At 40.5% G+C, this 12732-nt stretch overlaps 1 pseudogene across 1 annotated transcript; it reads right to left on the bottom strand.

Annotated features, from left to right (window-relative positions):
• Positions 1-5750: 5750 nt before the first annotated feature.
• On the bottom strand, positions 5751-11778 carry LOC116536506 (annotated as a pseudogene). Its single transcript, XR_004262677.1, has 2 exons — positions 9516-11778; positions 5751-9210 (listed from the first exon to the last, which is right to left on the bottom strand). The product of XR_004262677.1 is annotated as a zinc finger protein 217-like (transcript).
• Between the last annotated feature and the right edge of the window lie 954 nt (positions 11779-12732).

The raw sequence follows: 12732 nt of genomic DNA, 5'->3' as shown, positions 1-12732 counted from the left end.
GAAATAAGAGAGTGGAATTATATCATTTAGTTACATGTTAATTACATCATTTAAAAGCTCTCTATATTTCTACGATGCAAGGGAAAGTACAAACTTGCAGGTTTATGCAAACTTTAATTAGGCACATAGAAAAACACATTAGCGTTTTAGAAACGGAAAGGTTCTTAAGAAACAAACATACAATTTTTAAATTTTACAATTTTAAAAAAGCTTTTAAAATTTGTTTCACAACACACGCTGGGGCCTGTCGGGGGCTGGGGGCAAAGGAAGGGATAGCATTAGGAGAAATACCTAATGTAGATGACGGAGTGATGGGTGCAGCTAACCACCATGGCACATGTATACCTATGTAACAAGCCTGCACGTTCTGCACATGTACCCCAGAACTTAAAGTATAATTTAAAAAAAGAAAATATGAAAAAAAAATGTATGTTTGTTCCTTAAGTACATTTCCCTTTCTAAAATGCAAATGTTGATCCATTAAGCAATGTCAAGAGAAAGTCAGAAAACTTAAACCACTAGAAAACTGGGTCTGCGCCATGAGAAAACTGGTGCAACCCGAAGTGTGAAGCAAGCAATTGAACAAAATCCATGTTTCAAATGAGATTATGCCACAATAATCATAATTATAATTACTTGTTTTCATTATAACGTAACCTGAATTTCTCCAGACGTCACCAGCCTGTGGGTATAAATGAGGTCACCTTATTAGTCATTATTCATATTATGCTGGCTCATTGTGTACACCTGAGTAATAGGGTTCTGCAGTCCTTCTCAGTTATTTCTGCCAGTTTCTAGATGTGCTCAGCAGCAAACTTTTCCTTGCTGTATCCTATCACTACTTTGCTATTGATGATTCTCTAAGAACCAGTCTCTTCCACATCCTTGTCAGCTACTGCCCTCTTGGGCACTGCGGTACCTCCACTTTTCTACCAGTTTCTGTTATCTGAGGCACTGAGACAGTGTTGTGCCCAAGATCCATGCAATTTAATGACCAAGCATAGGAAGAAGAATGGCTCTTTCCTCATTGGATTTTTCTGTATAACTGAAAGGGTCCATAGCAGCCTTGATAAGCAACAGCTCTTCATTGAGACTTTACTGCTCTAGGTGGGATGCAGACAGGAGTCTGTTGGAGGCAGGGCATAGAGACATATCCAAGTAACAGATATTCTTAAAAGATGATGGATTTTTTCTAAGTCAAGCTCACATGCATTTTGATCATCATGTGTGTTTTACTGTGAACAAGTTCACTACACCGTTTTGTCTAGCCATAGTTATAATAGGTCACACATTGAACATTAGTGATATATTGGAGACTGTTATGTAACCCACCTAGTTTTTACAAATGTCACATGTAGATAATTATTATTATCACCTTTGTAGAAGAGGAAACAGGCCTAGAAAATTTAATACGCCTAAGTTCATGGAACTAGTAAATGGGGGACCACGTTTCAAGGAAATCTGAATCTTAAGTTTGAGTAAAGATGAAAGTCCATTAGAATAACAATAATAATAAAAAATCATAAATAATAATAAATCACAGTAGCTACTATTATTGCTTTCTTGATACTATCTTATGTAATCATCATAAGCTCACTAAGAGGTAAGCTCACTGAATTGTGAAGATAAACAGGGTAACAAAGAATAAATAATTTTTCCAAAATCCTCTAGCTAGAAAATGAGAGACCCATAATATGAACTTAACTTTGTCCAATTCTAAAGCTCTTTGTTCTTTATAGAGTCTTAGAAAGGGGCCAGGTGTGGTGGCCCACGTCTGTAATCCCAGCACTTTGGGAGGCCAAGGCGGGTGGATCACAAAGTCAAGAGATCGAGACCATCCTGGTCAACGTGGTGAAACCCCATCTCTACTAAAAATACAAAAAAAATTCGCTGGGCATGGTGGCGCGTGCCTGTAATCCCAGCTACTCAGGAGGCTGAGGCAGGAGAATTGCCTCAACCCAGGAGGCCGAGGTTGCGGTGAGCCGCGATCGCGCCATTGCTCTCCAGCCTCGGTAACAAGAGCGAAACTGTGTCTCAAAAAAAAGAAAAAAGAAAATTACCTTTGTGTCTCTATGTATGCTTCGGGACTAGGTTTTGTCTTCAAGTATTTGAACTTTTGAGTTCAACTCTTCAATTTGGTGAAGCAATTTGCTGCTGGGTATTCTTAAACGAGTTACTCAAATGTTCCAAACCTCAGATTTTTTTCATCTGTGAAATGAAAATAATAACAATAGAACCTACCTCATCAAATGAGGTCATTCTTGCAGAGGTCACAGTACCTGATACACAGAAGTGCTGAGACTTTGGTAGCTGACTTTGGTATTAAGAAAATTAGACATCAAGTAGTATGGCTCTAAAGCTGTCAAATTATAAATGTTATATAGTAAAACCAAAGCTGTCCTGTAAATCTTTAAAGAAATTTCAAGATTTTAAAACCAAACAAATAGTTTTCTTTAAAATTAGTTTTCATACAAAGAAAGCAATTCTGTACAGCTGAAGAATAAACTCTCTTCAAAAGTTAGAATTGGAAAGGTGAGTCTGACCCAGCCTGCAGCAGAAAAATTGTTCAAACAATTGTTCTAAATAGATTATGATCCTATGGATGAGGAGGTCATGAGCTGAAAGGAAGACTTTGAAGATAAAATTTTAGCTAAATTCGAAGAGGCAAGGTATCTCCTATGATCATAGAAAGGGAATTTCAGCAACTCAAGACTTTTTGATATTTGAATGGGCTTGAAGAAATTATTTACATTATTATGAAAAGCAACTAGACATGAATAGAGAAAAACAGGCAAAATTCCCTTTTTTTTCTTTTTCAAATTCTTTAATCATTTGTTTAAATAGGACTCGCAAAGATTTCAGTATTCGTGAAACTATAAACACAGAAAAGGAAGCTTCTGTGAAAGTGTATATAATTATGTAGTTGCCAGTAAATTTGAAAAAAAAAAATCAGTTGCTAGAATGTTATAATAAACTGCAATCTGGAAAGTCTTGCTGTACTTCACCCAAGCTATTCAACTTCGTCTCCACACAAAGTCTTACCTTTAGTTTGGCCCTCGAATACTTCCCACCACATCCCGTTCTCTTTACCAAGGATGTGCTCTGCTCTTGGAATCTGTTCACCAACCCAAAGTTCATCAGTCTTTCTAAGCCAGTTCAATTCTCAATTGATCTTAAAAAAAAAGTGTGCTTTAATTACTTTAAGCATTTTGGTAAGTAGAAAAAAATGTAGACTCTTATGACTTGTCTTTGTTCAAATCATGTCTAGGTCATTGACTGTTTAACTGACTTTACCTAAACCTCTCCAAGTCTCAGTTTTCTCATCTTTGGAATATAGTGCTTTATAGAATTTTGTCATTGTGAAACATAATAGTAATAACTATTTTTATTCTTGGTCTTTGGCCTTAAGCTCTTATTACATCTTATTTTGTAACTATGGTTTGGACCTAGGTTTGCAATTCTGGCCACGATAGAATAAGATATATCAGACTTACCCTTCAAATATTATAAAACTAGAAAAACTGCATGCAACATGTGTTTTCAGTCTTTGCACAATGCATAGCATAGTACTGGGATCACTGACAGAGGAAACACATGAGGTGAGCTCCGTATTCATTGAGGGTTCCTGCATGAAGGTCCTTACAAAACTGCAGTGTCTGATTGTGGAGCCCAAAGAGACAGCAATGGTCTTATGAGAGGTAGAAAACAAAGATTGTAGATGGGGACTGCTGAGGCAGCTGGAATTTGTGGATCAGGGCAGTGAAGGAGAGGGAATGTTTAGAGAAAGAGCTCCAGAAATCTGCACTGGGCCTGCCTTGAGTCTCTGGCTGAATACTAACATGTGTTCATATAAGGCAAGATTCCATGAGGTCTGGCAGAGAGTGGCCACTGGGATGTGTAAACTCAGCAGTGTGATTCTAGAGAATTCACTGTACTAACAGACTCAAGTTCACCTAGCCAGAGTGAAATTTGGGAATTCACCTGAGACCACAGAAAGACCAAGCCTTAGAAACAGTCAGGATTGGCTGGGCATGGTGGATCACACCTGTAGTCCCAGCACTTTGAGAAGCCGAGGTGGGTGGATCACCTGAGGTCAGGAGTTCAAGACCAGCCTGGCCAACATGGTGAAACCTCATCTCTACTAAAAAATACAAAAAATTAGCTGGGGGTGGTGATGGGCACCTGTAACCTCAGTGACTCGGAAGGCTGAGGCAGGAGAATCACTTGAACCCGCGAGGCAGAGGTTGCAATGAGCTGAGATCACACCACTGCACTCCAGCTTGGACGACAGAGAGAGACTCCATCTCAATTAAAAAAAAAAAGAAAAAGAAAAAGAAAGAAAGAAACAAAGAAAGAAAGAAAGAAAGAAAGAAAAGTGTCACAGTAAGAATTACTCTGAACCCAACCTACCAAAATCTATAATTAAGCCTAAGTAGGATGAAAATAATCTATCAGTAAATTAATTGGATAGTAATGCAAAACTTAAGACTTTCTAAAGATAAAATAAAAATCTAGAACCTCAACAAAATTTCTAGACATTTGAAGAAGAAGGAAAATGTGACACATAACCTGGAGAAAACTAATCAATAGAAATAAATGTAAAGATATTACAAATGTTGACACTGACAATGATTTAAAATAGCCAAGTTAAATTTATTTAAGAATTTAGAAGAAACTACAAAAGTCTGCTGAAAGAAATTATAGGTGACAGAAACAAATGAAACACAACCCTTGCTCATGGATGGATAGAATCAATATTGTGAAAATGACCATACTGACTTGATCACGGTAGATACATTTTTAAATGTGCTGCTGGATTCCTTTTGCCAGAATTTTATTGAGGATTTTCACATCGATGTTCACCAGGGATATTGGTCTGAAGTTTTCTCTTTTTGTTGTGTCTTCTTCCAGTTTTGGTATTAGGATGACACTGGCTTCATAAAAGGAGTTAGGGAGAAGTCTCTTCTTCTAATTGTTTGGAATAGTTTCAGAAGAAATGGTATCAGCTCCTCTTTGTATTTCTGGTAGAATTCAGCTGTGAATCTGTCTGGTCCTGGGCTTTTTTTCGTTGATAGGCTATTAATTACTGCCTCTATTTCAGAGCTTGTTTGGGTCTAGTTACGGATTCAACTTCTTCCTGGTTTTGTCTTGGTATGGTGTATGCGTCCAGGAATGTATCTATTTCTTCTAGATTTTCCAGTTTATTTGCATAGTGGTGTTTATAGTATTCTCTTATGGTAGTTTGTATTTCTGTGGGGTCAGTGGTAATATCCCCTTTATCATTTTTTATTCCGTCTATTTGATTCTTCTCTCTCTTCTTTATTAGTCTTGCTACTGGTCTATTCATTTTGTTGATGTTTTCAAAACACCAGCTCCTGAATTCATTGATTTTTTTGGAGGCTTTTTGTGTCTCTATCTCCTTCAATTCTTCTCTGATCTTATTATTTCTTCTGCTTGCTTTTGGATTAGTTTTCTCTTGCCTCTCTAGCTCTTTTAATTGTGATATTAGGGTGTCTATTTGAGATATTTCTAGCTTTCTGATATGAGCATTTAGTGCTGTAAATTTCCTTCTTAGCACTGCTTTAGCTGTGTCCCAGAGACGCTGGTATATTGTCTTTTTGTTCTCCATAGTTTCAAGGAACTTCTTAATTTCTCCCTTAATTTCGTTATTTACCCAGAAGTCATTCAGGAGCAAGTTGTTCAATTGCCATGAAATTGTGTGGTTTTGAGTGAGTTTCTTTCTTTCTTTCTTTTTTTTTTTTTTTGCAAAACACCAAATCTATATTTACATTTCCACATATTATAACTTTAAACTGAAATATATCATAAATAAAACACGTAATGTCTACTGTTTGACAACTTAAGTATCAACAATTAAAATAAATCAAACTGGAATGAAATAAATACATAAAAATCCCACAAATTGTACCTCTATTATATGTACTGTTGTCTCAAAGAAAAAAAAAACACATATAAAACCAGTAGTATACCAATAGTGAATACTGATGGACACAAAAACATATTTTGAAGTACAAAGGGCTGTAGGAAAATAATTGGTATTTTTATACATTCAAAAATATGGTTAAAAAGACAAATTTGAAAGCCCAAAAAATTCCAGCATGACACAAACTGACTTGTTTTCAAACAGATTTGGTGATTCTTTTTTTTAAATGCAGGTTTAAATTCCAGCCCTCTATTATCACAAACCCCCTTTTAAGATTTATGTTTCTAGTCACAGCAAGCTCTCTGTCACACTCATTGGATTAGGCAGAGATTGAGTCAGTCATCTTGCAAATGTGTTAATCTTCAAAATAGGCTATAAAAGTGCAAAACTATGAAAACAAAATCTAGATTATGTACATATGACTCAGCTTGTGAACAGGAAAAAAGGTCAATAGTGTACATTTTCCTGATACAAAGCACTTCATTGCAATGCCAGCAGACTGATCTCAAATTAGTTCTCTGTTGTAACACAGGAGCTAAGATTCCTATCAAGGACACCTTACGTTGCATAATTTAAAAAAAAAAAAGATTCTTCTAGAACTTTATCCTTGCTCTATGGAGAAGAGGAAGGCCAGAAAAATGAACAATGCAAACTTATTTTTGAAACAGTTTCTTAATAAAGTCTTTTGTGGTCGCTAAGCCCATGTACTAATAAACTCAACCATGGCCAGCACATTAAAGATCAAAAATTTAAAATATCTAGGAAGCCAGCTGGTGACCATCTTCTCTAAAACCCAAATTGCATGTGTATTGAGAAAAATGTGACTGCTTCCAAGCAACCAAAAATGGGAAGGTAACTGAGGTCCAGAAACAGATTTTCTCTTTCTGGACTCCCAGGAGGCTCAGCCAGCAGTTCCTTCTTCAGAATCAATGTGTCTATAATCAACTCTAGTGTCTGTCCACAGCTCACCCAAATGCCAGACACACTAAGACTACCACATACAAACGTAAAACGTTCCCCAAAAACTTTCCCTTAAAACTGTTTCCAAAATCTGCAATCCACATGTATAATTTAGCATTTATGTTTTTATATGCTAATTTAGGCAAATATCCCCAAACACTGAATTTTCCAACAAAAATGATTTGATAGAAACAAATTTAAGTAACTACACATACAGTTTCTTATGTTTACACGATGTGTGGCTCTTCACTACAGAGAAAACGCTTCTCTGTAGACACACTCACTTAAAAATCCTGTAAGCCAACCCAACCCCCTCAGTCAAGGATCTGGAGGTTCCAGGACAATCTGGAGAGGCAAGGAAGAAGGTGCCGTCCCCAGCTGACATGCTGCAACTTGCAATAATTCAGAATGGCTGACCTCCTTATCTGCAGCACATATTCATAGAGGGTCAATACTTCCATTAGCAATTTTAAGGCAACAATAGATTTCAGAGCATTCAACATAATACAAAAATCATTGAGAGTTTAAAAAAAAACATACGTTTTAAATGAAAGAGCATAATAGCAGAAAGTGCTCCAAGTGATGAACTGTATTAGTGAAAAGGAATACACACAGTGTTTGAACAAGCAGGTTTACAACTTAGATATTTACAGATTTTTACCTGAGGTGAAAGCGTTATATACTTCCCCCCCACAACCCAAATAATTTTTCAGCAGTGCTCAAGTATGCGAAAATTCCACTTCTTATTTGGTCGATTCTTAAAAAAATATTATTCAGGGACAAAATAGAGCTTTCCAGTCCCCATGTATGTAGGCTCCAACTGTTCCAATCAGATTTTATTGCTATTTGGTACAAAAGTTAACAGAACAACTTTACAAAATTGTAGCGTTCCTTGCAGATTCCTTGTATGTGCTATGTACAGCACAATCACAGCTTATTTCAGTAGCTTTCACCATTCACTTCTCAAAGGATGAACGACAATTCAATTTCATGGAGAGTAAGCCCTGACGTGCAGCAAGACGTTTTATCCCCCAAATTAGTGAATCAAGTTTTTCATCATTTGGACGGTAATGTGCGTTCCCAATCAAATTCTCATAGTTTCTCTTTTGTACCGTGTTGTTAGATAAGTGTTGATTTGACACAGGCCTTTTTCCTTCTAACATCCAGCTGGAGGCTGGACTACTAGCAGGCTGGCAAGTGTAGCGCCCGGAGCCACCGTAAGGCTTCTGAACAGTCAGCACATTTGCAGACTCGACCTCGCTGGAGCTCAGGAACCTGGGTTTGGGGGGCAGCGCCGACGACGGGTACACGCAGTCCTGCGGCAACAGGGACATGGTACCTCAGACCCGGTGGTATTTGGGAAGGTCACAGCCACTTCTGTAATTGGCCCCAGGCTGGTGGTCGACGTCAAGGGCAACCACGGTGGACTTCAGTCTTTTTGGAAGGGGCTCGCTGAAGTCAGCGGCAGTGTTGCTGGCACTCCGATGACAGAAATAGTCTCTCCCTGGAGGTGCCCATGGGCTGTCACTCTTGGGAAGGTAGTCAATGGAACCATTGATGCTGCCGCCGCCAAAGGAGAAGGAGCTGAGAAGGAGCTACAGGGAGGGGTTTCAACTTTGTCTTGGGTCTTTTAGTCTCCTCCTGTGCAGGGGAAACACTGGTTTTAGGAAACAGCTGAGACTGCTGTTTTCTGGCAGCAGCTCCACGGACCCCAACATACTGCTGTGGCCTGTGGGACTTCAGGTTACTTGGCGCTAACGGGCTAGAGTCTATCCCTGAAGTCGGAGGGGCCTTGCCGGGCCCAGGGGGGCTCTGCTTCCCCTTCGCAGATGGCAGGGATTTGGACTGCGCTGGGAAAGCAGACTTGGGCTTGGGTTTACAGAAACTAGACAGGGGAGGCACGTCTTTCCCCAGCAGCTCCGGCGGGCATCCGGTGTGCTGACTTCAGAGCAAGGACTTGTTCCGACAGTTTTTATGAATGTCAGGATTGTATTTATGTTCCAGTCTGTGGTGCATCATTAAAACTTCTGGATAAAATGTCTTGAAGGTACAAAACGGACAGGCGATAGTTGGAATCAAACTTTTACTCAAAGAAATTGCCAGGCAGTTGTGAAATGCCCCCAGGGATAAGTTTAAAGGTTTTTCATGACAATCCACACTTGGCCTGTGTCTGCCTCAGCTGTGCCCTCCACTGGCTTCTCTTTGGGGCTAAGTTCAAGGTTACAGGTGGCACTGCCAACTGGAGGAGAAGTAACCGCCGCCTGGCTTCTGCAGAGGTTATTTGCCTGAAGTTCAACCGCTGATCTCTCTCTCTCTCTTTTTTTTTTTTTTTTTTTTGAGACGGAGTTTCGCTCCTCTTGTTACCCAGGCTGGAGTGCAATGGCGCCATCTCGGCTCACCGCAACCTCCGCCTCCTGGGTTCAGGCAATTCTCCTGCCTCAGCCTCCTGAGTAGCTGGGATTACAGGCACGTGCCACCATGCCCAGCTAATTTTTTGTATTTTTAGTAGAGACGGGGTTTCACCGTGTTTACCAGGATGGTCTTGAAATCTTGACCTCGTGATCCACCCGCCTCAGCCTCCCAAAGTGCTGGGATTACAGGCGTGAGCCACCGCGCCCGGCCCTGATCTCTTTCTTAGTAGGTCCAGGTAAGCAGGGGTAGGGTTTCTATTCACTTTATCAGCACTGTCATCAGCTGTATTTTTATGGAAATCCTGGTGAAAGGATTTGCGCGCTGGTGAGAGGACAGTGCTTCCCAGAAAAGCGAAGGTGTCTCCTTCAGCTGCTTTGCAGGTGGGCTGCCTGTTACATCTTTGGCACCATCGAAAAATCTTTTTGAATTTTTGGTTTGCACACTGTCGGCAGTTAATAGTGCATCTTCAGGGTCCTGATTTTTCCCATCGCTCTTGGCTTTGGCAGCAACATTGGCTTGTTTTTCCTTGTGGTGTCTCTCCAAGTGATACCTCGGAGATGTCTTCTGGGCTGCAGCGCAATCACAAAATTCACATTTGTATGGTTCTTCACCTGTATGCGTTCTGAGATGAATATTGAGGTAATAATTTGAACGGAATAATTTCCACAACAACTACACTCTCTTGAAGATGTAAGATGCTTTATTTTTCCTCCATCATCATTTTTATCCAGATGGATTCCTTTGGGAAACCCATCCTCAGATCCATCTTCAGAACAGCCTTCCCCTCGACCCACTGCTCCATTTTCATCCACCGGGGTGGCGAGGTCAGGAGAGCATGTCCCTGGCTGCCTCCCGTCCACGGACATGGTGGGCCACTTGGCACCGGCCCTCCGGTCCTTCTTGTGGACCTTGGAGTGCAAGACCAGCTGGTGGTAGGTTCTGAAAGCTTTGCCACATTCGGAGCAGTGGGTGGGCTTCTCTTTGCTGCTGGGTATCTTGAAATCCACATCCACAGAAGGCACCTCCCCGTTGGAGGGTCTACACTTCTCTTTATCTTGCGAAAAGCCTGTACAACTGCCCTTACTTGTTTTGGCCTTTCCAGAACCTTCCGAGTTGCTCTTATTGGTGCCCCAAATTTCTCCAACCTCCTTTTAGGAACTCAAGTCATCATTGTTGGTGCTTCCTTCCTGCCCCAATTCCTTCACTTCTTCTTGGCAAATGGCCACTTTTCCCTTGGTAGCCAGCTGCCAAGCCTGGAAGGTGGTGAACGGATGGAGCTGAGATACGCAGTTGACAAGCTTCTTCCTGGTTACGGGGCGAGATTTTGGTCTTAAGTTTAAAAACTGCAGAAACTCTTGCCTCGAAGATGACATTCCCTCTGGTGGAGAGTCAGTCTGTGTGCTGCTGGGACCAGAAGAAGGTTTTTTGCTGTGTACCTTGTTGTGCTCAATTAGAGTTGCTTCATTTGGAAATAGGAAGCCACAAACCATGCAGATTTTGTAAGGATAGGAGATCCTCTTGGCCGCATGGACCTGGACAACCTCGCTGATGGCTGCTGGACTCTCCAAGTCTTGCTGCAGTTTGCTCCTGGCCCCCAGTTTGCCCTTGTGTGTCCGCATGTGGCTTTTAAGAAACCAAGCTCCCTTGAATCTTCTGCCACACATGCTACACCCATAAGTGAAAGAATCCTTGTGTCCTCATGTGGATCTCAACATCAAAAGCGACACTGAATGTCTGTCCACACACATCACAGCTGAATTCTTCATTTTCCTTGCAATTCTTTTCCTTGGGAAGTTCTGCCCACACTTGACTTTGATCAAGAGGACTAAGATACTCTGCTTCAACCTGAAGAATGGCTGGTTCACATTAAGACATGTTTATTAAGGTCTTCTGAATGCGTGAAGGTCTGGCTGCAGAACATGCAATCCAAGGCCATGTGCCCCTCTATTTGGATGACATTTTTATCTTGTGTCGCTCTGAATGGAACAACAGTGGCCCCTTTCATTGACAAGGCATCACCCATCTCCATTTGGCTGCGAAGAGAGCTGCCAATCACTTCTGGCCAATCCATGTACATCAAGAGGGATTGAGTTGGCATGCTTCCTGTCACTTTCGATTGCATATAAGATAATCTCAAAGTTCCGTTGGAGAATCTCTGGAGTTGGAATAAGGCCACTTGTAAGACTTGTCACTCACCCCTCCAACAGCCCTGGGCTTCAGAAGTAGAGCAAATATTTATTATAAAAGTTCAAAAGAAAGTGTATAGTCCTATAACTTCAGAACTTTTAGGAAGCTCACTGGTGGTGTCACTGGTTCTTTCCACAAACAAGACATGCAGACTCCCCAATGCTTTGATTCAAATATGAATCAGCACAAAGCATTAGTTCTCTTTGTCTCCATTGAATGAATGTTTCGATTGAGCAAGAAGTCAATCTCAGCAACCTAGAGACAATGGATTTTCAAACCCTGTGGCTCCGACTCCTCGGCCATTTCCTCGCGCGGCGGCGGCCAGGACTGAGCTGACACCACTGAGGCCAGCTGGGTTTTCGAGTTTCTTAATCCTGAGTTCTAATTTGATTGCACTGTGGTGTGAGAGACTATTTGTTATGATTTCAGTTCTTTTGCATTTACTGAGGAGTGTTTTACTTCCAATTATGTGGTTGATTTTAGAATAAGTGCCATGTGACACTGTGAAGAATGTACATTCTGTTGATTTGGGGTAGAGAGTTCTGTAGATGTCTACAAGGTCCACTTGATCCAGAGCTGAGTTAAATCCTTGTTAATTTCTAACAGTGGAGTGTTTCTAAAGCTGAATATCCTTGCTAATTTCTAACAGTGGGGTGTTAAAGTCTCCCATTTTTATTGTGTGGGAGTCTAAGGCCCTTTGTAAGTCTCTAAGAACTTGTTTTGTGAATCTGGGTGCTCCTATATTGGGCACGTATGTATTTAGAATAGTTAGTTCTTGTTGAATTGTTCTCTTTACCATTATGTAATGCCCTTCTTTGCCTTTTGTGATCTTTGTTGGTTTAATGTCTGTTTGGTCAGAGACTATGATTGCAACCCTTGCTTTTTCTTTTTTTTTTTTTTTTTTGCTTTCCATTTGCTTGTTTAATTTTTCTCCATCCCTTTATTTTGAGCCTGTGTGTGTCTTTGCACGTAAGATGAGTCTCCTAAATACGGCACACTGATCCTTATCTAATTTCGTCTGTGTCTTTTAATTGGGGCATTTAGCCCATTTACATTTAAGGTTAATATTATTATGTGTGAATTTGATCCTGTCATCATGATGCTAGCTGGTTATTTTGCATACTACTTGATGCAGGTTCCTCATAGTGTCACTGGTCTTTATATTTTAGTGTTTTTCACAGTGACTGTTACCAGTTTTTTCCTTTCCATATTTAGTGCATCTTTCAGGA

The sequence above is a fragment of the Sapajus apella genome, unplaced genomic scaffold, assembly GCF_009761245.1.
Source record: "Sapajus apella isolate SASKATOON/1434 unplaced genomic scaffold, GSC_monkey_1.0 scaffold101, whole genome shotgun sequence".
Classification (NCBI taxonomy): domain Eukaryota; kingdom Metazoa; phylum Chordata; class Mammalia; order Primates; family Cebidae; genus Sapajus; species Sapajus apella.
This window is presented reverse-complemented; position numbering and strand designations above follow the sequence as displayed.